General features: G+C 44.3%; 1 long non-coding RNA gene across 2 annotated transcripts; it reads left to right on the top strand.

The window, feature by feature from the left end:
• The first annotated feature begins 9899 nt into the window (after positions 1–9899).
• Positions 9900–20774, top strand: LOC122217047. 2 transcript variants are annotated; one of them, XR_006201268.1, is made up of 3 exons: positions 9900–10036; positions 18046–18200; positions 19291–20774. It is a non-coding gene; the product is annotated as an uncharacterized LOC122217047 (long non-coding RNA). The 2 variants fall into 2 exon arrangements; XR_006201267.1 differs by having other exon boundaries at positions 17975–18200.
• Positions 20775–27369: the final 6595 nt, after the last annotated feature.

Below are 27369 nucleotides of genomic sequence, written 5' to 3'. Positions count from 1 at the left end.
TTTATTTATTTATTTATTTATTTATTTATTTATTTCTGAGAGAGAGAGCACAAGCAGGGGAAGAGCAGCGAGAAAGAGGGAGACACAGAATCAGAAGCAGGCTCCAGGCTCCGAGCTGTCAGCCCAGAGCTCCACGCTGGGGCCTGAACTCATGAACCAGGAGATCATGACCTGAGTGGAAGTCATGCCTAACTGACTGAGCCACCCAGGCTCCCCTCCCCCCAGCTTTGTTTTCAAGATCCCTTCTTGCAATGAGGACAAGGAGTTCTGGTGGGGAGCTGTCAGAAGGCCGGGGACATGGAACCTGAGGTATAGCCTTTTCGGGCTTGCAGCGATCAGCCAGGGTCATTTACAGAGGAGTTCTAACAGGAATACAAAAGGAATAATGCACTAGGTTTTAGGTGACTTCTAGTGTTTGTAACCTAGTTTGGAGAGCAGCAAAATGTTTTTCTGCACACTTGGGCATGTCCCCATTGGAGATGAACTTCCATAAACTGTGTCATCTCTAAAATGATAAATACTAGTATGTCACTCACTCCTACTCAACTACAATCAAGTTATCTCCAAATTTACCTAAGCTTCCAGCCCCTTGACCCTTACGTCTCCTCCAGCCCCTTTCTGACTTCACTTTTCCCATTATCCAGTGATCGCTGTCTTGTCAATAGTGTCAACTGTTTGTCCCTTGTCTTTTCAAAGAACTTGTCTCTCCACAACGCAGCCTAAGTCTGTCCAACTGTCTGCTTAAAGTCAGTCTTTTGAATGTCGCTAGAGGAACGCATACGGCTATGAGATTAGCAATACTACACATTCAGGGTTTCTAACCTCAGCTGCTGCCGAATGGTCTTCTATAACAGAACAATATTTAAAAATATTATTGGATGTATTTTTCCTTCCCTGTAATTCCTGCTGCCACGCACTGAAGCCGGGGCATCCCTTGTTTCAGGGGGAAGGCGGTAGTAACCAGCCATAACAAAGAAGTCAGTGTTGAGCTTCTCCAAAATAGGCTCTTGAAGCTCATTTCAGGGAAAATAGACATGAGAGCCAAGATTTTCATTTGAAAGAGCAGGCTTTGTTGAGAGAAGAGAGGATTTGTGGGTTCCAAGGAAACAAAATAGAGAACTAGAGCATAGTTGATAGAGATAACCATAGAGTAAGGAGGATGACTGATATACTCTGATGTATGGTGGTTTCCTGTCATACCAGAGGGCAACGAGAAAAAGCAAAGCAAAACAAAACAGAAACCCATTCTGGGCTGTGGGGTATGACCTGGTGAGAGAGGCAGAGGAACGCCTGGGAGCTGAGACCAGAGTATGGACTGAACCCAAGTGGGGGAGGGGCGGAGGCCAAGGGAGGGCGAGTGGAGATTTCCTTGGGGAGATTTGGGAACCCTGAAGTGAAATAATTTGCGTAATCCTTCTCAACCAGGACTCTGAAAGAAGCCTGTTCCTGGCACAGTGGTCCTGGCAGAGTGAAGTGGCCACAGTCAAGAAAAGATGCCATCTTTAAGTGGAGAGAAGCCCTGACACAGCCTGGGTCCCTGCCTTGTTCCCTCCCCATGCACGGAAGATATCCTGATGGCCCACGTGTCCCCACTGGGAAGATGAAGGGCAGAGGGTAGCTGGAGGCAGGATGTGAAGGACACTCTTCTCCAGCTACTTTTGCAGTCCTGGGGGCACTCCTGTGCACAGTCCTTGAACACCTGTGTTTTCTCCAGGCCTCGCTCTTCTGGCCCTGCTCATGTCTGACACAGATGAACCTCATATATGTGTTCTGAGTTGAGAGAATAGACTGCTTTATCATTTTACCCCCACAGCCTGACTCGTAATTGAATCTCTGAAAATGTTTCTCAGTTGAATGAATTAACTTCTGTGGGTCCTGCACTGAATCGAACTTTTGCAGCATCTGTGCCACTTTAAGATAACACGGTGTCTGGGGCACCTGGATGGCTCAGCCGGTTGACTGTCTGACTTCAGCTCAGGTCATGATCTCGCAGTCTGTGAGTTCGAGCCCTGTGTCGGACTCTGCTCACAGCTCAGAGCCTGGAGCCTGCTTTGGATTCTGGGTCTCCCCCTCTCTCTGCCCCTCCCCTGCCCATGCTCTGTCTCTGTCTCTCTCAAAAATAAATAAACATTAAAAAAAAAAAAAAAAAAAGATAACACAGTGTCCTGTATCTTTGGCTTGGAAGTCTTTACAAGATACTTCTACCTGGAAGTATCTCTGCACCTTTGTTGGGATATTATTGTCCCATAGAATAGTACATTTAAAAAAATTTTTTTCAATGTTTATTTATTTTTGAGACAGAGAGAGACAGAGCGTGAGCTGGGGAGGGGCAGAGAGAGAGAATGAGACACAGAATCCAAAGCAGGCTCCAGGCTCCGAGCTGTCAGCACAGAGTCCGATGCAGGCTCCAACCCACAGACCTCGAGATCATGACCTGAGCCGAAGTTGGATGCTTAACCAACTGAGCCACCCAGGCACCCCAGAATAGTTACATTTTATATTTTAGACAATAACTACTATATTTTCCATCTGGCAGAGGAAATTGAGGAATAAGTAATATAGTTTTTTGGGGTAATACAACGTAACTCAAATGTCACTTAGCTCAAAGCCCCCACCCTTGTGACAGTAGGTTTCTAGCCCTTCCTTGGAGTGTCCATAGGGTATTTGTGGAAATCCCTAGGGGATGCCTTACTTGTGCTCACAGGTCAGGCTGTCAGATATTGTTTCTTCGTAATACCCACTCCACTCTTCTCTGCATTTGGCTCCAAAGTGTCCACACCTGCTGACCATGAAGCCATTTTGAAAGAGTGCTTCTGCCACTGCCCATGATGGGGACGGCAACACTCATGACAAAGCCACGAAATGTTCTATGTTTGGGATATCACAGCAATGCTAGATCCTGTGCAAAAGCAGACAGAATAGCTTTCTTCATAGTTCTGGGCCCCATTTGATCACTGGGCTCCTATGCCTGTGGCCTCACACTTTTATAAGCCTCTGGTTATCTCCTTTCATGAAAAAGAGCTTCATGGAAAAGGTGGGAAACAAACACTACCCCACCCTTTCACACCCCTTTTTGGCCAAGCCCTCACCAAAACTGTCTCTTTTCCAGGAATCAAGCAACAACAGCAACGTTGAGACACTAGCGTATAATAACAGGAGCAAAAATATGAGTTTAATGGAACAGGGGAGAGAAAGAAGAAAGGAGAATTCTGTCTGCCTATGAGGAATTGAGGTACCAGTTCTTCCAATCCCAAATGCTCTGTTTTCAAAATGCTTCGGGGGGTACCCGGGTGGCTCAGTCAGTTAAGCATCTGACCTTGGCTCAGATCATGATCTTGTGGTTCATGAATTTTAATCCCATGTCAGGCTCTGTGCTGACAGTTCAGAGCCTGGAGCCTCCTTTGGATTCTGTGTCTCCCTCTCTCTCTGCTCCTCCCCCACTCACACTTTGTCTCTCTCTCTCTCTCTCAAAGATAAAAATAAACATTAAAAAACAAAAAGAAAAAAAACCCCAAAATACTTTGAATATGGTGAGATGTAGAATCATGACTGGTGGAAAAGGAGTTTATTCCCTCCCTAGTAAACATAGGAAGAAATGGGAGTCAAAAGAGCGAAGCAGGAAAATAGGAAACACCACCTATTGAAAGATCCCCGTGTCCCGCAGCTCCACAAAGCATGACAGTGGGACTCCTGGGTGCCGAGTTGCTGAAGCTACCTTCAGAACTTCCTGATCCTATCGCACCGCACACTTGTTCATCTCCCTAGAGATTTTTGCCACTGGCTCCACCATCTATTCTCCCATTACGGTTTGCTGTGTCCTTGGGACTTAACACATTTTATTCATCTGCTAGGTAGAGAGACTTGGCCGGGTCTGCCCACATGTCTCTTCCCTTTGCCCAAGACAGGTTTCTGCCAGCAGGGCCCAGAGTCCAACCAGCCCCAACCAGTCCCGGCCCTCCACCAAGCCTCCTAGATCTAGTAACTCCCAGTCTTGTACCGGGAGTAGGAACAATTCTTTTGGGTTATAGTTTTGAAATTTGATGTTTAAAAGAAAATGGCATGCTAGAGATGGATGGTGGTGATTGTTGTATAACACTGAACCAAGTGCTTAAAAATGGTTGAAGTAAAAAGAAAAGAAAGAAAGAAAGAAAGAAAGAAAGAAAGAAAGAAAGAAAGAAAAGAAAGAAGAGAAAAGGAAAGAAAGAAAGAAAGCAAAGTAAATGAGTTAATTCTTTCAATTCAGGATGTTTAAGATGAAAATTGTAAACATTTACATAATTTCAAAGAGTTTTTTGTAACTGCATAAAGATTAAGGAGAGAAATAGAACATAGGAAGATAAATAAGGAAGTATTTGTAAAATCTGTCAGAATTAATAGGTGAATCGGGGCAGATGCACTTTGAGTCCCTTGGCAGTGTACCCTTGGATTTTCAGAGACAACTTCTACTTTTATTAGTATGAGTTTAAGTATTTCTTCCCTTGGTGGAGGCCTATTGCCTGTCAAGAGAGAGAAAAGTTATAGAAACAAAACAAGGCTTTGTGTATCATTCACAAGGGCTGATTTGTTTTTGAAGGAATTTCAAGGAAATGAGGATTCTTAAAACTGTGTTTTATATAGGATTTAGATAAGCTTTCTCCTATCACTCCGGTCCCACTTTTAGCAGATGCATACATAATTCTTATTAAAGTTGATGAATCTGCGAGAAAAGGAGAATTTCAGGTCATTTAGAAAAATCACAGGATCCACATGATTCTCAGCTTATTCAAAGGCTCATTTCCAGTGGCCAAATACAAATTCTTCATTTACCACAAACCCCAAAATGTGGGAAGAAGATAGCTGAGTCAACAGGAAATAAAGGAGACAACTCTCAAACTGTGTAGAGAATTAAAATGCTACTGTTCCTACATACAGACATAGACAAGCCCTTGCTTTTAGGAGTGGAGACTGCCTAGCTTCTTACAAGCTCGGGTAGTGCACAAAGACACTATGGGTCGCTATTAAAGACATTTATTTTCAGTGAATAAAAAATTTAAAACACTACTCCAACACACTATGTGCACAAACCTCTTTGAATTGAGAACAACACTGAGATGCAGTTTTGGTTCCTCATACGAGTGGATTGCAATCAAAGAAACAATAATCTCACCTCCCAATCAAACAAACAGCCTCACCCGAGGCACTGCAGGCCCTTTAATGATAACTCACTTATCATTCTCTGTCTCTGGGAAGGGCTACAGAATTATTAGTCTTTACGGATCCAGACGTCAAACCACAAAGGTTTCCATGATTTACCCAAGATCAGCAAAATACGCTCTTCCCCGGGCAAAACAGAGATATTACAGTTTTTCAAGAGATCCCCACCGCTGCTCACGTTGTTCCGGTAGCCCTTCCTAAGAAGGAATTCAGTTCCCAGTCTTGGAAGCTAAATTCCAAGACTGTTCTGATAAGATACTTTTCCAAGTGAGATTCCTCTTTTACTGAAATCTTTCCTGACTGCACTTCAGACAGTTTTACCAGACGGCAAAGGCTGCCCACCCCCCCACGCCCCACCATGTGTCTCGGGATGCGTCTTGCATACATCCTTCATTCCTTTCGTTAGCTTAATTTTTTAAACTGCTGCACCCTTTCGCTAGCCTAATATAAACAATAATACCTCGTTAGCAAAGTGTTTGACAGCATCATCCTGAGGCAGAGTGACTTCAGACAAGGAAGAATGTTGAACATGAATGACATCCATGCTACGCGTGATTGTAGTAATGTTCTTAATTGTGAGATGTGGACAAAGGAACATCCTAGCAGGTAACCCACCAACAAGCATGTTAAGACAAAGGCACCTTGGGGGCGCTTGGGTGGCTCAGTCGGTTGAGTTTCTGGCTTGGGCTCAGGTCATGATCTCATGGTTCATGAGTTTGAGCCCTGCATTGGGCTTTGTGCTGAGGGTGCAGGGCCTGCTTGGGATTCTCTCTCCTTCTCTCTCTGCCCCTCCCCCCACTTGTGCTCTGTCTCTCAAGGTGAGTAAATAAACTTAAAAAGAATTAAAAAGAAAAAGGCACCTTGAACTGCATTTAAACCAATTAAGAAGACGGACATCTTAGGGACATTTTTCTTCAGACTCATGTATTGAATTATTTAATGGTGAATACACTAGAACGGTATTCAATGATACGGTGAAATTCTGTCCCTACAAAAAGCTAGTACCTCAAAAGTTTTGGTTGGAAGCTGTGTATGTGAGGTCTGTCAGACTCTAAAACTCATCTATCCATTTAACAATTATTTATTTAGCTCCTACGCTATGCAATATGGGTTTATATGGCTCTTGACATTCCAAAGAGTGATGAATTTTCAAAAATCATTCTGAAAGGAATCTAGACTGTCTATTTGACTCCTGCGATCCTTTCAAATATTGGCAAAAAGGACACAACTTCTATTTCTGCTGGGGTAGAGCAGCATTCTACCATGATATTATAGCTACCATCTCTAAAGGCAAGAAAGATTTATTTGAAAACACATAGGTAGTAAATTCCTAGATCTGTCATATGTTTTTCCTATTACTCCTGGCAATAGATACAAGAGCGAACTGCACCTATGTGAGAATACACCCATGCGAGTGCAGGTCTCTGGCTTAAAAAGGGATAGAGTCCTGATAGGTGCCTTTAAAAGACACTAACTCTTTTAGAACCTTGAGATTTCAATACTGGAGATAAATATTTTTCCTCCTAAGTGCCCAGAGGGAAAATGTTACGTATTTTACTTTGTTCAGGATCCCTACTCAGTTGCAGGCAGAACTCCTTCTAAAAGTTTCAACAGAAAGGCGAGCCAAAATGTGCAGGCATACCATCAAGTGTCTCTAACTTTTCCACATCATGGGCATTGAGACAGAGCAAAGGGGGCCCACAGAAAGAGGGACAGAGAGTTGGCAAGGCCAGTGCTGAACCGACTAGATTTTTCTTCCAAGACTGCATGCTCTGGTTCACCTTGCCACCCTGTATTTAAGTAAGTTGAAAGGATGATACACAAATGATAAAAAGCTGATAATAGTCTGATTCCATACACTTAAACACAGGTGAGGATATTGTCTGTGCAAAATTATAAATCAGATGAGATTTATAAGATAGTTCACAGGCTCTTATTCATATTTTATTTAAATATCTTAGTCCATCTGGGGTGCCTGGGTGGCTTAGTTGGTTAAGCATCCAACTTCAGCTCAGGTCCTGATCTTACGGTTTGTGGTTTGAGCTCTGCATTGAGCTCTGTGCTGATAGCTCAGAGCCTGGAGCCTGCTTCAGAGTCTGTGCCTTTCTCTCTCTCTCTCTCTCTCTCTCTCTCTCTGCCCTTTCCTTGCTAGTGCTCTCTCTCTCTCTCAAAAATAAATAAATAAAAATTAAAATTTTTTTTTCAAATCTTAGTCTATGACCATTAGAAACTTTAAATTTGATATGCTAACCAAAATAACTAATACCTTGATTTGAAAACGCCAACACTATATATAATGAAAGGTGGATTCAGAAATGCCATTGTACGGAGTAAATCATATTTATCAAGTGAATGTACAGAAACCAATCATGTAGAAATGGACAAATCTTTCTGATTAAACTAAAAATGGTTCATCCAATGGCTATGCATAAAAACCCAGGATTAACAAATTCCTATGCTAACATTCAGTGTTCTTAGGAAACTTATCAGAAAATTAACCAGGAGTGAGGGAAAAGTAATTTACACTGGTAAAATTAAGCCAAACAGTGCTCATAGGATATTTGCACACTCATAGGGTAATGCATAATAACCTCTTTGGTAATGTCAGAGTCACCAATGAAATTCACTTACACTTCTTTTGGTGTAATTTCGGATGGCATTTTGGGGTTATAAGGAAGGTGAGACCAGACATGCTGGCCCTCACTCTGTCACCCTCTGCTGCTGCTGCTCCTGAGTATAGGGTTTGTTTAACACACTCTGGAGCCTGTGCTTTCACGTGGGAGGGTTGGCTGGGCACAGTTCCCCCCCCCCCCCCCCAAGATCTTACCCTGTCTAAACTTCTCCACCAGAAAAATTGGGGAGTTAGGCAGAGGAAGAGAAGAAAGAACGGTATGTTCGTGACATCTCAATTAACAGAGAAAACAGCTGTGCGTTGATCTGAAACAATGTGCCATATGTTACAACCTCCCTTTATTTCTGTCAAATTGCACCATTAAGGAGTATATTCTGCTTAACTGCTCTCTCTCTTTTTATCAAAGGATGTGGGTGTCCTGGAAAGGTGGGAAGAGGAGTCCTCCTTTTCTGGCCATGTCCTTCTCTCAAGTGGGGGGATGCCAGGCTCAAGGGGAGAAAACAGCTATCATCCCTGGAGGATGCTTCAATTCTGGAAGTGCCCACACCTTGTCGGCTCGGATGCACACCCTTTAGGAAGTGGAGGTGAAGGGGCCCGTGTGAGCCCACCAGACAACATGGCTATACGCCCAGCTCCACTGCTCTACTCTACCTTTGCCTAAATCCTGCTCCAGGGCTCCTTTGAGGGCCAAAGAAGTGCAAGCCCACCGCGAAGATACAGGATCCCACATGCTTGGCCCTGGCCTTTCCTGGACCGGGCCAGAGTGGGAGCTAGCGCTGTGGAAACATTCAGGCGCCCAGTCATTGCCTGGCCTCTGCCAAGTGTGCCCGGCCCCCAACCTCCTCGCCTCTCACCATCCCTGACTCTCACTGCTCTGTCACCCCTTTGTTCACTTCCTATATTTTCACTCAGATGTGGTTTAGTGTTTTCTTTCCAAGCCATATTTTGCACGGAAGAATGCTTTCAGTGAGCTGAAGCCCTAATTGCCAAATAATGGTTGCCAAAACATGTTATTTGGCTTCAAGCTGGTACAGAGCAAGAGGCGTTTTCTCCTTATGGAAAAAAGAAAAAACCCCACCAAAAAACACCCTTTTTCAGCAGCAGCCCAAGGGCCATTCGCAAACGCACAAACTCCTTGGCCCTTCCTCTAGCGGAAGACGGTGGCTGGGCTCGGGTCGCCGTCTCGCGGCGGGGGGCCTGGCCCCGGGCGGGTGGAAGCCGGGGAGGGGCGGGGCTCCGGGCGGAGGGCTCCAGGCTGAGTGGCGGCCGCCGGCCGGGACTTGCCTCCCACCGCCCCGCCGCACTGGGACGCGCCTGCCAGATAACTGCTAACACAAGCCGCCCAGCGAGCACGGGAATTCCAAATAGAGACAAATCTGGGGCCCCCGGGGGGAAGCTGGATGGAACCGATCAGTACGAGATATATCACTGCTAATTAAGTCCTGATCCCCTGGCTCCACTTGAAACGAACCAGGGAGGGATCAAGTTTTAAGAGCAGGTGCTAACTGGTTGCAAAAGACAAGTCCGTCACTTCAGGACTTCTCTTTTGCAGGTAGCTCCTCGAGGACACAGCGCGGGAGCCCAGGGCTTTGTCGAGAAAATCGGTTACTGGACAGAGCCACGGGCTCCTATTTGTCTTAGGACACCACACCGGGAGCACGGAAGAACCCTCTCGGCTGTAACAGAGAACTATTTTCCTATCCTCTGTTTCCCCCTTGAAAGCTGATTGACTGTCTCCTCAGATGGACAATGGCCTAATTTACAGGCAAGTAAACACTCTCCTGGAGATGCCAGTAGCAGTTTCTTTTCCGCATGGACAATATGGTATTTGTTGGGGCTCAAATGCCAGTCCAGAGTGGGCCTCACATAACCTCCCACCCTGCTCACTCCTTTCCCAGATTGTTTAAGTAAAACACATTCTGAGCACAAATGTGTAAATAAACTTAATTGCAAATATTTACGTCAAGAAGGTCTGAGAGTCCTATGAGGATTGTGTGTGTATGAAGAGCGAATAGGTGCTGAGTGTTAAGGATCTTGGATGGACACCTTATCTAACTTTCTTCTTCTTCAGAGACCTGCCCATACTCTAGAAGTCTTGGTTTTAAATGCTGGCTAACAGGGACTGGGCACTTCTGTGTGCCAGGGGCTCTGCCAAGTGTCTTATGTGCAGCAGCATTATCTTTTCATCCTTACAACCATCCCCTGAAGTAGGTAGGTGTGGCCTGGAGAGGGTAAGTAGCACATCTAGTAAGTGACCAGCCTGAGATTGGAATTCCATCAGAGTCTGTATGTTTAAACACGATGTCATCGTGTGTCCCAGCTTTGGCTCCTGCACAGAAATAGCAAAATGCATTTGCACACTGTAGGTGCCCAACAAATAGAGTCAATGAATGAGTGAACCAAAGTCTCAGGTGATATTAAGGATTAGCCCCAGGTTCACATTAAAACAGTAACCTGGGATGTTGTTCTAATATGTGTCAAGCCTAGCAGCCTGGAGATCTCCTATTTAGGGGACAATATTTGTATTGAATAATAAAAAAAAAATCATTCTGAGGGTCTTCCTTTGATCTGCGTGAAGAATGTTCTTAATCCTGACAGCGTTGGACTACATTTGGCACATTTTGATGAAGCTGCAGGCAAGTTGGCTGAAGTTGCTGGCAGTGACTCCAGGAATCATTATCAACATAATTTCCTTTTTCTTATGACATGTAATCCCTTTCCTAGCCTAACACCCCAATCTTCCGACGACTCTTGATATTGGGAGCCTGCTGCTTTGAGTCATGCATCTAACCTCTGAGCGCAGGCTTTCTCTGGAATGCATTCTGTGTTCATTGCACTATTTATTCGTTTTATAGCAACAGAGCTGGAGTGCTTCTTTGCTGTCTGTCTTTGGATTGTGCACATCAGTCGGCCCCATGCAAAGAGTGGTTTGGATTCTTGTTAGCACCTGAACTGACTTGAAGGATAATTTAGAGTTAAAACGTGGATGTTTATGAGAAACACTGTTCTGTGAATGTGAAAAGAGAAAACGATTTCACATGCTGGTGTTTGGAATTAGTATGAGATGAGAGGGGTTGAGCTCAACAGTAAAAGCACAGAAGTGAAAATGCTAAGAGGAGTTTTAATGGCTGGATTAGCTCTGATGGGGGCAGGAGGGCCATGGTCTGCTTGCATTTTCCAGCGTTTCCACTGTCCTCTTGCTTCCTCCCTCCAAGTAGCCAGCAGTCCTTGGGTTCCATTTCACTGTTGCCTTTAGGAAGAAAGAGTACTACTGTTGGCCAGTGCGTTTGTTTTCCCAGAAGGTTTAGTTATAAAAGAGGTAACACAAGTAGAGTGATTGATTAAGGAAACTCCAGATCTGTAGACTCTCACTCACCTCCCGCCATCATTTTCTGGAACGTGGGTTTGCCAGCACAGCTTGCTTAACTGTCCCGCGACTGCTTTCGTGCTTTCCCTGTGTGGGTTCTTGTCTATGCAAACGGATTTCCCCAACTCTAAGAACTATGACCTTTAAAGTCTGCCCGAGGAATGTAAAAGAACTGCCCATTTCACGAAGCTGATGTAAGATTTGTGTAGAACTTAAGGGAAAAAAAACTGGAGGGGGGGGTGTCGCACTGCATTTGTACAAGAGGCCCATTCAACAACACAGGATATGGCGAAAATAAAACAGGATTGGGTGGGATGCATGTTTGGGTTCTCAGGGGGCTGAAATCAAAGAGGTGTGCAAACTCTTCTGCATAAATCCCTGCCATCCGCTTTGATAAAGGAAATTATGGACTTGAAAGGTCGATTATATATTCTTAAGGAGAAATGCCAGGTTCTTGTTAATGTTTGTGCCTGACAGGATCTTAAAATAGACTCGAATGAGCTAATCACATTGATGACCACGTACGGCAGTGGGGTGAGAGCTTAATACAATTTTATTACCTCCTATGGTCAAATATTTGCCTCATGAGACCCACCTACTCCCCCTCCCCCCCCCAGAATAGTCTATTGTAAACAAATGGCTCCCCTTTTACAAGAGCTGAAATCTTTATGATGTTTGGGAACGCTGGAACCAAAGGGTAAACAGCTTATTTGAATCTTGTCTTTCATCCAGGAATGCTCACCAGTTGATTTCCCCCCTTTCTTTATCACTAACTATGCCCAAGGCATGTTCTAGAAAACTAACATTGGCAGGAGTTCTGTTCACGCTTCCCAGTGTTATTCCTGGGAATGACAAATGGTGGGTCTTTGAGAATTTCCCATGTAGTTCCAGCAGACAAGTACCCTTCTAACTTCAGCTCCCTTCTTGAAGCTGGAGCATTACTTCAAAGGCTTAAATCTCTGATAGAAAGAGGTGGGAGTCGTTTCTGATCATTTTGCTGCCAGGATTTAAGCCTACAAGATTTAAGCCTGACTGTTTACATGGCTCATGGAGATGAAACGAGTCTCTACCCACAAAGTGCGTTGTTTACCATCAGGTGGACACTAGGTTGATATCATTGCTCCGAATTTGTGCAGGTTGTGGGGCCGTGTGACTCATTCAATTTCAGGTATCTTCATTTGACTCTTTTGGCAGAGATATACATATTTAAAGAGTGAGGTTTTTAAAAATGGAGAGACCATAGTATATATATATTTTTCCCATTAATACGTGGTTAGATGTGTTTGTGTGCATATTCATGTCAAGGCTCACTTACAGGGTTGCATTTTGGAATTATTTAGGACCGCTTAATATCACTCCCATTGTCAAAACTGACTTAGTCTAAGCAGATGAAAACAATTGTGGCCTAAACGGGAATCATCTGTGTTCCAGCTAGCTTTCAGAATTAGGAAGACCTAGTTGATTCATATGTAACTTCTAAAATTTTGTTTGGCTTGTTAATCATGCTTAAATTCTATCAAAGGAAACATTGCTTTTGCACCATTATAAGCCTCCTTTCAAATTGTTCTCATACTTTTGGAGCCATATTAGTCACCATTGTGCTATACTGACAGTCGGACTTAGAGTCACGTATCGTGGTAGGTCTAAGAAGTAATAGAAGCTGCTTCCTTCACTCAGGACCCTGAATCCACATGAACAAATAAGTAGAGTAAAATGTGGAAAGTACCTTAGAGTATGTATGTATAGGGCTACGTGGGTCACAAAAGAACAGTCAGTGCTAACTGGGCTGGAGATGACCAGGAAGGTCTGTAGGAGGTGAGGCTTGAGCTGAGCTTTGGGAAGATACGTAGATGTTCACCGGTAAGCAGAGGGAAAGAGCTTTAGAGAGAGAGAGATCTGGATCTAGGCCCTCCATAAAACTCTTTCTCTTACTGGCTGTGTGACTTTGTAAGAGCCACTTCACCATTTTGGCCAAATTTTCTCACCTGTAAACCGTAATACCTGCCTTGCAAAATTGCCAGAAAGATTATATGAGAGGTATACGGCAAAGTGCTTTGACAACTGGAAAATAGTCTTCAGATGTAATATATTCTTAGGGCACTGAATGTTTTTCTAACTTTCAAAAGATCTTTGAAGATAACTGTGCTTATATGATGGGTGTGTGTGTGTGTGTGTGTGTGTGTGTGTGTGTGTGTGTTTATATAAAGTGTGACTGAGGCTGTGTTTGTTAAGTTAGGTTAAAACTGTTGTCGAAAGTAGACCCAAATATGTATTATGGTTTCACACAATAGGAGTTAACTTCACACTCACGTAAGGGTCCAAGGCCAGTGTTCCTGGTCAGCGAGTGGCTTTCCTCCAAAGTGTTTCTGGCTGTGTATCCAAAAAGAAAAGGAAAGAGATTCGGGGTAAATGTCTAGCAGTGTTTATCACTGCGGGTAGATGCCTATGTCTAATATATGTGCACACTTCAAGAAGCATGTGGACGTCTACCCAGAGCAGAAATCAGTACAAACAAGAATAATAAAAGCTCCTCTTTTACAAAAACAGCAATGCGTATTGGGTTTAGGAAAGATGAAAACCAGAGAAAATGGCCCCAGCAGAGAATGTCTTTTCCTATTTTGTATGTCATGGCACTGAATCAGCCGGTGAAAGAGATGGATGCCAAGAGGGAGAGAATGGTAGGTGGGAGGCCTTCCGCAACCTCATCTTTCCGAGTTTTATCACCATCCTCTCTCCGCTTTCATGTGCCCTCCTAACATCTATTTCTGTTGGTCCATTGCTACTTGAGAAAGTCTCTCCTGTCTCCCCCTCCTTCAGGAGGCCCTGACCACCCAGGGCTTTAATGGCAAGAAAAGATCATGTCTCTTCCTCTCCACATGATGAATATACCAGATGAGCACAATTCCCAGGAATATCAGTTGTTTAAAAGGCTCACTAGATTACTCCATCTAAGACAAAGGAAAGAATGGGTAGAGTTCTTGTATCTGCTTACGTTGTGATACACCTACTACCTTTAGCATGCAGAGATCTCTGAAAGAGACTCCAGATTCTTGTACTGCTCAATGCCTCACCCCATATTGAGAGTGGAAAAGAAGACAAAAGCTACAACTTGCAGAAGGAAGGGGGAAACCCACAAAGAAGCCAACCTGACATTTATCAGTATGAGCTCTTTTGTTTTGGTGACATAACACACCATGTCAGTTCCTGGCACGCTTATTTTCTGGCTTGCCTCGAGTAGCAACAATGCCAGTTACTAGAAATACAGAAGCTATAAATGGCAACTGATAATATTATGCATATTTTTAATGACTTGAAAAAGTGTTTTAGGAAAGCTGCCTTGAAGGCTCTAGTTTCAGTTCTGTAAATCAAGGGGTGATAAGATTAAGCCGTGTAAATCTATGCCTTCTTGGGCTGGGATACCTCCAGCATCTGCCCAAGATTCTGGCTGAGTGCTAGGCAGCCTCTGGCCTTGTCTTTGAAACAGAAATTTGGGGGAAGCCCCAGAGGTGGGGGAAGGGCTGGACTAGTCCCGAACTGCCACCAGGATTCAGTCGCTATGGGTATTGGCCTCCACAGACTGGATCAGTTTGGAGGCCATTTGGCACTGTGGGCTGGGATGAATTCAGCATTGGAATGTCATTGTTGACCCTGACTATACACGAAGATGAGAATTAATCAAGAGTGCTTGCCTTCAAATATTACATATCAAACCCTGGTCAAAATGTGGCTAATGGTGGCATCAATGTCTTCATTTATGTTTGATATCTTGGTTTTTCTCCAGAACCCAGAAATATGTGTTTCCGTAGTAAACTTTTTGATGTGGAGAACCTTCTCAAAGCATATGAGAGCCCAAATCTCTGTTTTGAGAGTTAGTGGGAAGTATGAAAAAGTTCTGGCCTTGACCAAAGTAGCCTCTTACTATCTTGAAAGTGAATCTGTGGCCTAAATGCCACCTTTGATTAAGTTGATACAGTAGGTTGTGTTAGTTAGGGTTTCCAACCAACTGACATTCTTACTCTGCTTCTATGTGACCACCTCTGATAGCATTGATAGGATTTCTTTTTTAAAGGATCGTTAGGATACCACTCCTCAGGGTGCTGGGTGGCCCAGTGGGTTAGGTGTCTGACTTCGGCTCAGGTCATGATCTCATGGTTTGTGAGTTCGAGCTCCACATCAGGCTCACTGCTGTCAGCACTGAGCCCACTTTGGATCCTCTGTCCTCCTCTCTCTCTGCCCCTCCCCCTCTCATGCTAGCTCTCTCTCTCTCTCTCAAAAATAAATAAAACTTAAAAAAAAAAAAGGAAAAAAGGATACCACTCCTCTTTCTTGTCACCGTTCCTACATGTGTTACAAAGGAATAAGCAACTATTTGGATTTGCCATGGTTTGAGATTATCAACTTTTCCATTAATTAGTAGAATGGAGAATCTAGAAATTTCGGACACAAATAAAATTTCCATCTGGGTCAAATTGGTGTGGTTTTTTTTTTGCATTGTAAATGAGGTAAATTTGAATATCTTGACACTAAATTCCACTAAGATGCTTTGCTGAGACTATAGAAATTTTTGGTTAGAACAAAGTAGAGGATTAAATTACTTATATTAGCTTTGAGAAAATCAGATAAATTTCCTAGTTAGAAACAATACAGGAAAAGCTTAATTTCCATAAAATTTACCCAGAATTGAAAATATTTTAGCATTAAAAAAAATCAAATTTTGTAACCCTTAATGGTCTGTGAGGGGAAAAATCCGGTTGAGGATGTTCAGACCTACGTCCTTTTGCCTTCTGCTACTTGCCTTTTTGACATTTTACTGTTGGGCAACCAAAAGCTGTTGGAATTCACACTCAAGCTATTTTGCTACTTGCTGGCAACTCTGGACAAAGAGTGGGTGGGGGAAACATTGGAAATCAATGATTTAAATAAAAATGTTGGATTGAATGGATTTAATTTAATCCTTCCATCCCTGACTTCCAAAATCACATGAGAATCAGCATGGCCAGGAAGCCATCTTGCCTTTAAGGAACACTCAGGCCCGCCTCTTTGTGAACCCATTCCCCAGCATGGTGGCCACACCAGAACCCCACAGGCAGCTCTTGCTGTGGAAATCACTCCCCTCCTCTCCCCCTCTGCCGCTCCCCTGCACCACTACTCTCATCTCCCCAAGTAAATATTAAGTCTCCTGAGGGCAGGACCTGTTTTATATCTGTTTTCTCCTGTAGTATTTATCACAGCCTCCTCGTTTTTATTTAGTCGTTCTAAAAATATCTGCTGGGTGAATAAAAGTAGTTGGAAACTCATGAAATTCTCCTTCACCTCTTGATTTTTATTTTTTACCCCTATTCATACCTCACCATCTGCCCTTTAAAAAAGAGCATATTAATTTTTGTTTTCTTAATTAGTAAAAAGGGGAAAATTTTTTTAAAAATGAAGAGAAGCAATAAAATATCAGGTACAGACTTATGCCCCAATAACCTTCACTGTTATTATTTGGTATATTTCCTAGTAGTGCTTTCTCTATGTGTGTGTATATATGCGTGTGTGTGTGTGTGTGTGTGTGTGTGTGTGTGTGGTACACACTTGTTTTTGGGGGGGGGGCAGTCTGTTTTATTGCTTTAACAGTTTTCATGTCACTTTTTTCACTTAGTTACAAATTAACATTTTCCCCATGTCTTAAGACATTCTTGGTTATATTATATTCCATCATAAGAATATACCATAATTTATTAATGTTTATTTTTGAGAGAGAGAGAGAGAGAGTTGGGGAGGGATGGAGAGAGAGAGAGAGAGAGAGAGAGACAGAGGATCCAAAGCAGGCTTCAGGCTTGCTGACAGCAGGGAGCCCGATGGAGGACTTGAACTCACAAACTGCGAGATCATGACCTGAGCCAAAGTCGGACACTTAACCCACTGAGCCATGCAGGCGCCCCTATGCAATAATTTATTATTTAGACTCGCTTTCAAGTTGCAGGGTCAACTCAGCCTAACTGAAGCAAAACGAGAAGGAGGAATATTTATTATCAGGTGACATTTAAAACATACCATAAATGAAAATAATCCAAGGTATATAGTCGTACATGCTAAAGTCAGGCTGGCTATATGGAGCTTTCAGGAGGGATTATCTCTGTCTGGACAATCAGATAAGGGGAATGGTTTTGGATCTGGGCTCCAAGGAGAGGTAAGAGTGATAATGACTTACATATTTTAAGTACTGACCGTGTGATACATTATGTTAATAATTTTACATAAATTTTATGTAAACATACATAAAAACACACATACATTATGTTAAAAAATATACATTATGTTAATAATTTTACATAAATTTTACATCATTTATTCTTCTGAAACTTTGCTCTTTCCACTTAACAATCACAGTGTAATATTTTCCTGGTGTCTTAAGACATTTTCGGTTGTATCGTATTCCCACATTTGAATTCTGTGCATTCCATCCTGTGAAGACATCATAATTTATTCATCATCAGGCTCCTTTTAAGTTGCAGAACCAACTCAACCTCACTGAAGCAAAGCAAACGTATTGCATTTATCATAAAGTATTTTCATTCCCATTTCACAGATGAGAAAGCCGAGGCTCGGAGAGCTTATGTAAACTTGCCCACGTTCTGTCAGGATTTTGACACGCACAAAGGAGTGATTGGGCTAAGCTGGGTGGTGGGGCCAAGGGAGGCAATTTACCAAAATAAATAGCCTTGCCAAAGCATCAATAGCCACATATATCCGTATAATGTCATAGTGAGTCTGTTCCTTAGGGTGTATTTCGTTAGGACCTGCCAGATGGAGAAGACAGGAAATGACTACCTTTCACGGTGGCTCTTTCATGTGGTTCCTTAAACAGCCATCTGTGCTACCCATTGCAAGGAACCGAAGATTTCAAGTCACCTCTGGAATCTTCTGTGCGACAGTTCTCCCGTAACGGCTCCTAAGTCAAAGATCAACGGCCACCAGACATTTTAACATAAAACCAACTTTTAATAAGTGATTTCTACAAAGGTGGGTAATTTAGGTGACATCAGAGAAAGGGATACACACACACACACACACACACACACACACACACATAAACATTTTAGCTCAATTCTGTCTTCTAAAATGTGATGCATAATCTATTATAAAAGGAAGAGTGTTGGCCAGACTAACATGCTATCTATGATGAGCCTGTCTTCTCCACTATCTGTCTACCTAGGACAAAAACATCTGTCTAGGACAAATGTGTTTAGGACTTTGCAGAAAGCCCTCGACACCTCTCCTGCCTCACTCTTGCCTCCTTGCATCATAACTCACAGTGCACGTGGGAAAGGTCTAATTTCTTAGTTTCCCTTGGCTCACTTGTTGCATGCGGAGAGCCACCAACTGGAGGCGGCAGCCCCCCGGGCTGCTGGAATGGCCACAGTGGGTCTGCCTTTGAAGTCCTACCCTGCAGTTATATCTCTCATTGCACCAGGCGGGCTGTGAGCAAGCCCGTTGCATGCAGCTGTCACCATTTAAGCCAGCGGGCGTTTGAAGATGTGCCGCCCCCCACCCCTTGTGAGGGAAGCCAGAATAGAACAAAGTGTGGTGTTCCCATGAAATCGTTTGAATGCTTGATAAGAGTGTGAGTCTGCACCTTTTCTCCCTGACCGGGGTAGGTGGGGGGAGGGCGGCCGAGATGAGACTACATCCTCTCTGCAAACGTGGAACACAGGTAGCTGGAAGTGCCCCATGTGTCGACTATGGGTCCCGATGACAAAACAGTTCGCATCTGGTAGGGATGGTGGTGAGGGCACCGGGAGGAAGAAGGGAGGGGAAGGCGGGTCTCAGCATTTCTGCAGGATTTGTCACAGGGGCCTCTCCCACGCAATGTTTCTCTCCTCTTCCCCTCTGCATTCAGAGCACAGTTGAGACCCCAAATCCTCACCCTGCTGTTGAACATATGTTCCAAATGAGTGGTGAGATAATGTCGCAGCCGTTGAGGCAATAAGCTTCGGCTGTGGTTTTTGATTTCCTCACCGTGTCTTTATCACTTGACAAGTGCGTTGGTTTGTTTCATCCCTGGAGTGTGAGCTAGGACAAATTTTTGCCACCTCTTTTCCCTCACTCCCAGGTCTCATCCCTCCAAAGAAGAAGACAGTCTTTCAGAAGAAAGTGGCTGGCCGGAAGGGCGCTGCATTTGCCCAGACCTCCCAGACATCTCGCCAAAAAAACAAAACAAAACAAAAAAAAACAACGACAACAAAAAACGCTTCCTTCTGGGTTGGTTTCTCTGTCGCTGCAAATACCACACACGGAGAGCTGGCGCTCAGCTTCTGGAGAGCAACCCTGTGTAACAAAACTACTTACGGGATCCAGGCGGGGGCAAGGCTTGGGCGATGAGCTTGACGGTCTGACTCTTGCTTTCACTGACCATCTGTCCCCCTCGGTGAGCCGTCCTTTCTGCCGACTTCACAGAGGAGCCAAGCGACCAACAGCAAATTGCTCATTTTCCAAACAAAAATGCAGACAGTAAGAGAGCCTGTGTAAGCGGGGGTTACAAATTGCTGTCAGGCCTGGGTGGGAAGCTGGGAGTCAGGAGCGAAGCCTCAGGTTCTCTGCCGCTGGAAGGAAGGGAGGCGATCTGTAATTGATGCTGGAAGGACAGCGGAGGAATTCCTGGTATGAGAATTGCCAGCCCCTCTCTGCATCTGCCGACACCATGTGGCTGGCTCCTTAGTGGCCTGGGAGATTACAGAAGGGGCTGGAAAGCTTGCTGTCTTTGTGAAGGGTAAACATCTTCCTTCTGCCACCAAAGTGGTAGCAATTGTGGCTCCGGGATGGGAGGTTTCAAAACAAAAGTAGGCCAGTGCTGTTGGCCTTGCATGGCCTCCAAGAAGATACCGTCAGCTCTCATCAGACACCAATTTTCTAGTTTGTGGATTACCCAGACTTTCATTCTTCCCTTCTTCTTTGGCAGAATCAATCAAACAGAATTAGAACCGGACAATTTTTCTATTTGTAAACACTTCATAGAGAAGGTTTGGTTGTGGTAATGATTCAGGCCACTTACCAAAATTGAGTTTTCAGAGTGTGGGTGCCTGTGAGTGGCTTTGCCCTTTTGAAGGGAAGTCTGAGGTGGATGGAAAGCCTTGACCAACCAGGTCCCAGGTCTCCCCACTCCTTTCAGCTTAAGTCACGGTGAGGCCAGGAGGAGGATTAGGCCTGTTCCTATTTTAGCATTTTTGGTCCCCAGGGGGATCGTGGGTCCTCTCTCAAAGCTCTGGGCAGCATGATGGACTGGTGGGATGCTCTTGGTGAAATAACCTTTAGAGTTAAGAGGTAGGTTGAGGATTAGGACCCCCCAGGGTATATGGCCATCTGAACGTGTTGACTCCATTTTTTATACAAGGGATTGACGAGGCTGCTAGGCTGTTTCTCAGGAGAAATGCCCCCGCAGACTATGTGTCATCCTGGAGCCCCATACCCTATTGACATGGTGAAGTGAACTCAGAAGGGGACTGTGGGCCTCAGTGGGCTCCGTGCTCTAATCTCTCCCTCCCATGCTTCAGCTCCATGGGCCACGGCAGCGCTGGGCCAGGAGAGTTTGGAGGGAAATAAACCTGCATTTGAATTCTAGACTTGCCACTTGATGGGTGTTGTTTATCTTTCCTGAGACGCAGTTGCCTGGTCTGTAAAATTGTGACAATCACGTCTATCACAGAGAGCTGGTGCATAAGACAAATTAGACAAAGCTTGTAAGGTATCTAGCACCACGCTGGGTATATGATAAGCATCCAACAAGTGTAATCTCCTCCTTTTTATTCCTTATTCCCCCATGCCCAAGACCAATTAAGAAAAGGCGCTGACACACGTTTCAGTTATTTGAGACATAAACCTAAAGTTCAAGATGAACTGGAAGACCAGTTTGAGAGGAAAAGAATGGGTGCCATGCCTAAAGCCACCCAATTACCTCCCGGGACTGACACCCAGCGTGTGCGTGTGAAACAGGGGCTGAGCAAGTGACTGCGCGGTGGCCTTGCTAACAGGTGGTTTTCATGGGGGATGCTCAGCTGCACAACCTGACGACTCAGTATTGGAGAATGTGACGTTCAGGGCACGCTCTCCAGTCCACTGGGAAGAGGGTGGATTTGGAAATGGGGACAGCCAGAAACTCACTGGGGAAATGGGGTATGAAGGAGGACTCATTCATAGGAGAAAAGGGGCAGGGACCTAACTATTGGGGAATTTGAAATCCCCCAAGCGGAGCAATTCTGACCCTGTGAATGACCAGGACTTGCGAATTAATCCTCCCCCCACCATACACACGCAACTATGAAATGAGGGAGATATGGCTAACTATAACATGTAGAAAAAGAATTGGGGATTTTATCTGACTCAGTACAGGTGAACAGTGTAATGTGGTTAGGATCCGAGGTAGCATTAACATTAATAGACGATCCGGTCTAAATCTAGAAAGAGGGAGAATAGCACTTCTAGTCCCGCCTCCCTGGGGAGCGTGGAGACAACTGGGCATGTCAATAGGTGAGCAATAAGGGTGGTGAGGGGACAGGAAAGAGAGCCATCTAGAAAATTGTTGGAGGAAGTAGGGAGGCTTCAAAGGGAAAAAAAGTGCATGATAACTAAAAAGAGTGCATGATAACTATATCCTCAAATATTTGAAAGACTGTCTCAGTCAGGGCTGGTGGTTGCTAACAACAGAAAATGCCTCTGGCTGTCTTAGTCAAAAAAAGGAATTTGTTGGAAGGTTACTGGGTGACCTGTAGGATCATCAGAAGACCGGAAAGCCTGGTGGGGAAAACACTCAGGAACCAAGTGAGGCTGGCAGCAGAGGACTGAGCCGCGGTCACGCTGTCAGAGCCATCTAGCTAGGGTGCCACCTGGTACCAGCACTGCACGCTGTGGCCATTGCTGCTGGACCCACCTCCTTCCACCGATGGTTCTGGCCCGCGCCTGCCCCTCCCATCCTCTCTTATTAAAAATCCTACTCAGAGCTTCCAATTGGCTATCTGACTGTATGTTGGCTGTCTGGGAGTGAGTAGAGGGAATGCGCAGTCCCCTCCACATCCACGGTGGGATGGAGGGCCCTGCCTCCCTCTAAGATGCACACAATGGAGAATAATTCCCAAAAAAAGAAGACTTGAGGTCCTGGGCAGGCATGAGCAAATAAAAAGAAAGATAAGCAAATGGACGCTACAAAGTAGCAATGTGTGATTACTTACATAAAACCCTAAGGGGCACCTGGGCGACTCAGTCAGTTAAGGGTCCCACCTCAGCTCAGGCCATGGTCTCATGGTTCCTGAGTTCAAGCCCCACACTGGGCTCGCTGCTGTCAGCACAGAGCCTACTTTGGATCCCCTGTCTCCCTCTCTCTCTGTCCCTCCCCTGCTTGCGCTTGCTCAAAAGTAAATAAAACATTAAAAAAAATTATAAAACCCTAAGATGTAGGGAAAAGATCAGTAAATATATGCCATTAAGAAGCAATTCAAAATATTTCAAGATATATTGCTAATGAACAAAACTGGGCCAACATGACAGAGTTGCCTTTGATGGTAGTGAGTTCCCCATTCCTGGCAGAGGGCAAGAAGAGGCTCATGGCCCCTTCAGTAGAAGTTTTCTGCTGTAAATAATAAATGTCTAGTAATAAGTCATCTAGTCATAAGCCAATGTATTCATTTCTAAATTATTCTGTCTACACTGTAATAAAGACGGAGAACATTGTCAAAACTCTCCTGTGGGTTTTGACATTTCCAGTCTTAAACCCTAGACCTCGAAACAATTCACATGTGCTTGGGTACAGGTGTGGAAAAAGCTATGAATCCCTTGACATCTTCTAACAGATTTGGAGGCTGGGGGTTGGGGGAGCAGAGGGTGAGCATCTGTTTCCTCCTTCCGCACAAGTGTAAGTCAGTCATGGAAGCCAGGCACAGGCAGGCTGGAGGGTGGGAAGTTTCTGACTACTAGATTGGTCCCTAAAACCTCCAGCAGACTGCTAGTTAGAAATGGGCTGGGGGTAGAGGAAAGGGAGAGAGAATGCTTCTGATGCCAGGATAGACTTCCCACCTTCCTGCCACTTCCCACCCCCAAAGAGAGGCACTGGTGGCTAATTGCACCTGGCGCCCAGGGAGCGACATCTGGGGTCACTGATGTTTGGCCATTCCTCTGCCCAGTTCCTTTACTTTGTGTGCTTGGGTCAATTTCTCCTCTGTTGCCCATAAATATTTACAGCTCCCACATGCCCTTGCAAATTGGATTAATCTTAGCATATTTCTGGGACAGAGACGCCCCTGTCCAGCCTTGGTACTGAGGAACAGGCTGAAGGATTTTTAAAATTTCTTTACACTGAGTGAGTTCAAGGAGAGAAGGAGAAGAAGGGAGGGAGACAGATGGAAAGCAAATATTAAACATTTCTAAATGCAGGCCAAATATCAAAGGAGATGAGAGCTGAACATTTGGGGAGCAAACTAGGAAAGTGGGGCCTGCTGAAGGATGGGATCAATGCTCAGGTCAGGGTGTGAAGGGATTGGGTGAGTCCAAAAATTGATTGTACCATAATCTCAGTTCTGGAGAATGATGTCAATTAACTTAAACCTTCTTCCCCAGGTAAGGGAAAGAAGGAGATGCCTGGCAGTCTTTACAACGTTCAGGAAGTGAAACCCCAGATAAAGAAGTTTCTGAGCAAGGTTATTAGTGTGGATAATTACCATAATCATTCAGGTTTTATTTAGATTCATATGGTATCTTTGGTAAAGGAATTTTAAAGCAGTTGAACTGCCAGGCACTTCTTTCTTGCAAATTTTAAACTGCCTGAGGTTTCTATCTTTTCAGATATTCACCATTTTCTGTTAAGAAAATGCCTTCCCTGAAATGTTGCCTGTTAAGGAAATTTATCTTTTCCTCAGTCTTCGCAGGAATGCAGGCGATTAGCCACGGAGCCCTTCTCTGTCTAGCACCCGGGATCAGTCGCCCAGCCACGCAGAGGCCATTTGAATGGAACCACAGAATAATCTTCAGAAGAAAAAGCAAGCTCACGTGAGTAGCGGCGGCTCATTGTGCTGAGTTAAACACACCGGACGGAGTCTGGCTGCGGGGCGGCGTGGTGTTACTGACAATGGTGGGGCAGTGGCAGTGGCTGAGACGTTGGTATCAGTCTACTGGAGCCCTGGTAATTAGTATTCCCTGTTGCATCCTAATTAAATACCCTGAGTGCTTTAAAATTTTTAAGTAGTTTTTGTTTTGTTGGCAGAAGACCTTTAAACCCTTTAAACCTAAACATTATGGGGAACTCCATTATATGAAACAGACAATAATATCTAAAATTTATATAGCATTTTTTGGTGCCCCTGGGTGGCTCAGTCAGTTAAGTGTCTGACTCTCGATTCCGGCTCTGGTCATGACCTCACGGTTCATGAGTTCAAGCCCCGCATCAGGTTCTGCACTGAGAGTGCACAGCCTGCTTGGGATTCTCCCCCTCTCTCTCTCCCCGCCCCTGTCTCTCTCTGTCCCTCCTCTGCTTGTGCTCTCTCTCCCTCTCTCTCAAAAATAAATAAATAAAAGTTAGAATTTATATAGCATTTTTCACGTACCAAGTTTTATATATTGATCTATTTAATCCTCGTAATACCCTATAAAGAAATATTATTGTCATCCCTATTTGCAGGCGAGGAAACTGAGGCACAGAAAAGGAAAGTAACTTGTCTAAGATCACACAGCTGGTAATTAGTAGGGCTGCTATTTGAACTTGGACAGTCTGCTTCAGAATCGTCTCGTGCTCACGTGGGAGTGGAGGACTATCCGGGCTCTGGCCTTCTCCCTTTCTCTTTCTTCTCTACAAAATTCCTTGGGCTCTATGAAACACAGCTCCAAAAGCTGCTCATACAGGAAACTGTAAAGAGAAGAGAACTCTCTTCTTTTAGGGATGAGTAAATTGAAACCCAGAGAGGGAAAGTGACTTTCCTACGATCTCACTGCCGGCAAACGAATGGTCACTTCCATCCTCTTCTTCATGCTAAAGATTCACTAGATTTTCTCCTTAGAGGCACACTTGGCGCATTTTCCATTGAGAAAAATGCCTTGAGTGCATGTGAGAGTATCTTGAAGAGAGTTTAGATGGATGAAGGAACCTGATGAGAATCAAAATGATCAAAGAGCAGCTTGGGGAAAAACCTAAATTAATTAAATTGTGTCTTTCACATCCTCCTACTTACACGAAGCCCAGAATAAGATGAAGGAAGATGAGGCGTGAGGGAAAATGAGATGCAAGTCATAAACTCTCATCATTCATTTACTCCACAAATAATGACTGAGAGCCTATTACGTGTCATGGGCTGATCACATGTAGGCATGTATCGTATGTCGCATACTAGGTGTGGAGACAGTGGAGAATAAGTCAAGTTCCTGCCCTGTTAGGCCTCACTTCTAGGATTGGTGGGGGCACCAATTAACTTTGCATGGCGATGGTATTTGGAGGGCTTAGAGCCAGTTATCTTATAGCTGTGAGCCATCGGTCACTGGAAGACCAGGAGAGAGGATGGATGGTCTAGAACAAATCCATCACTATTTCTGAGATGTTCTTCTTTTCCTCATGGTGAACCATTAGGGGGTTTGTTTAAAAGATTTCTACCTTAACAATTTTAAGCTCTGTGGGGCGCCTGGGTGGCTCAGTCGGTTAAGCGTCCGACTTCAGCTCGGGTCACGATCTCGCGGTCCGTGAGTTTGAGCCCCACGTCGGGCTCTGGGCTAATGGCTCAGAGCCTGGAGCCTGCTTCCGATTCTGTGTCTCCCTCTCTCTCTGCCCCTCCCCCGTTCATGCTCTGTCTCTCTCTGTCCCAAAAATAAATAAACGTTAAGCTCTGTGGTTCACTTCATATTTCTATAGTGAGCACATGTAACATCTTTTATGTCTATGGAAGCAAATAGAAACCTTTCAGGAACCCATAGCATCTTTTTCTGTCTACTAACTCATCAGGCAGTGGTTTATTCCATGGATGAAAAACACAATACTTCGGAATTCTCAAATCATTTCTAGAGCCTGCGGATGATAGGAACTTTAGTAACAGAAATGTGGTGGTTAATAATGTTATATTTTTATGTGGACAAAGTGATAGTATATGTAACTATGCAATCACTCAACAAATATTTATTGAGCCATCTTGTGTTAATTTGGAAGCTTCTGATTGTACATAACTGAAGCTCAAGGTAGCTTAAGCAATAAAGATAAGTTGTTGGATTATATGACTCACAAAGGGTTATTTCAAGCTTTAGGATGGGCTGATCAGGGCTCTGGTTCTTTAAACTTCTCTCAGTGCTGGCTCCCCTCTGGGTACTGTCTTTATTCTCAGACTGGTTTTTCTCCTAGTAGAAAAATGGCTGTTTTACTTTAAGGCTCACCACTGTGTCTTGAGTAAAAAAGAATTTCTCTCCTAATTAGCAAACAAAAGTCTGGGCTTCACTCATTAGACTAACTTGGGTCACGTGCCTTCTCTAAACTTCTCTAAACTAATCACCGTGGATAGGAAATTGGTCTAGGCTATTTAGTGTCTGCCCCTGGAGTTGGAGGAGAGATAGACAATCCCATACAAACTGCACAGCTGCTACCCAACGGAGGAGAGGCAGGAGGGATGCCGCAAGGCAGCTCAGTTGTGCTTCAACCTACCATGTACTGTGCATACACTGTGCTGGGCTTTGAGGGTTTCACCGCGAACCGTCCAGTCTAGCCAAACACCCATCAGCAGATCTTTAAAACCTTCATAGCACAGCTTTGAGATTCTTAAAATATGAGGTGGGCCCAAACTCCAAACTACTGTCCTGATATTTCTAGGGATTGCCTAGTCTACAGTGCACAGCGAAGGAACTGCATCAGGAGTCAGAGGGCTCATTCATTTACATCCCCAACAAGTCAATTTTGTGTAAGAAATCCAGAATCAGGGGAAGAGCAGCCAATAGGTTCACAATGAGGATTTATAGTCTTCTTATTAGACTCTGCTTTAGATTTTCAGGGGGAAGCAATGAAGTTCCCACAATCGGAAGAATATATTTAAGTATTTAGGTAAAGTTAACTGAAATAACCGATCTGGGTGATTACATTGTGTGCCCAACCCAAGTCTTAAGCAAGATGGTGTGTGGGAAAGAGGAGAAGGAAAGTTGTCTGCAAATACTCTTAGCCGTCTCTACAGAGTTTGCTGGCCGAGCA

Source organism: Panthera leo, chromosome B1 (assembly GCF_018350215.1).
Source record: "Panthera leo isolate Ple1 chromosome B1, P.leo_Ple1_pat1.1, whole genome shotgun sequence".
NCBI classification, from domain to species: Eukaryota; Metazoa; Chordata; class Mammalia; order Carnivora; family Felidae; genus Panthera; species Panthera leo.
Note: the sequence above shows the minus strand (reverse complement) of the source record. Positions and strands in the feature narration are given on the sequence as shown.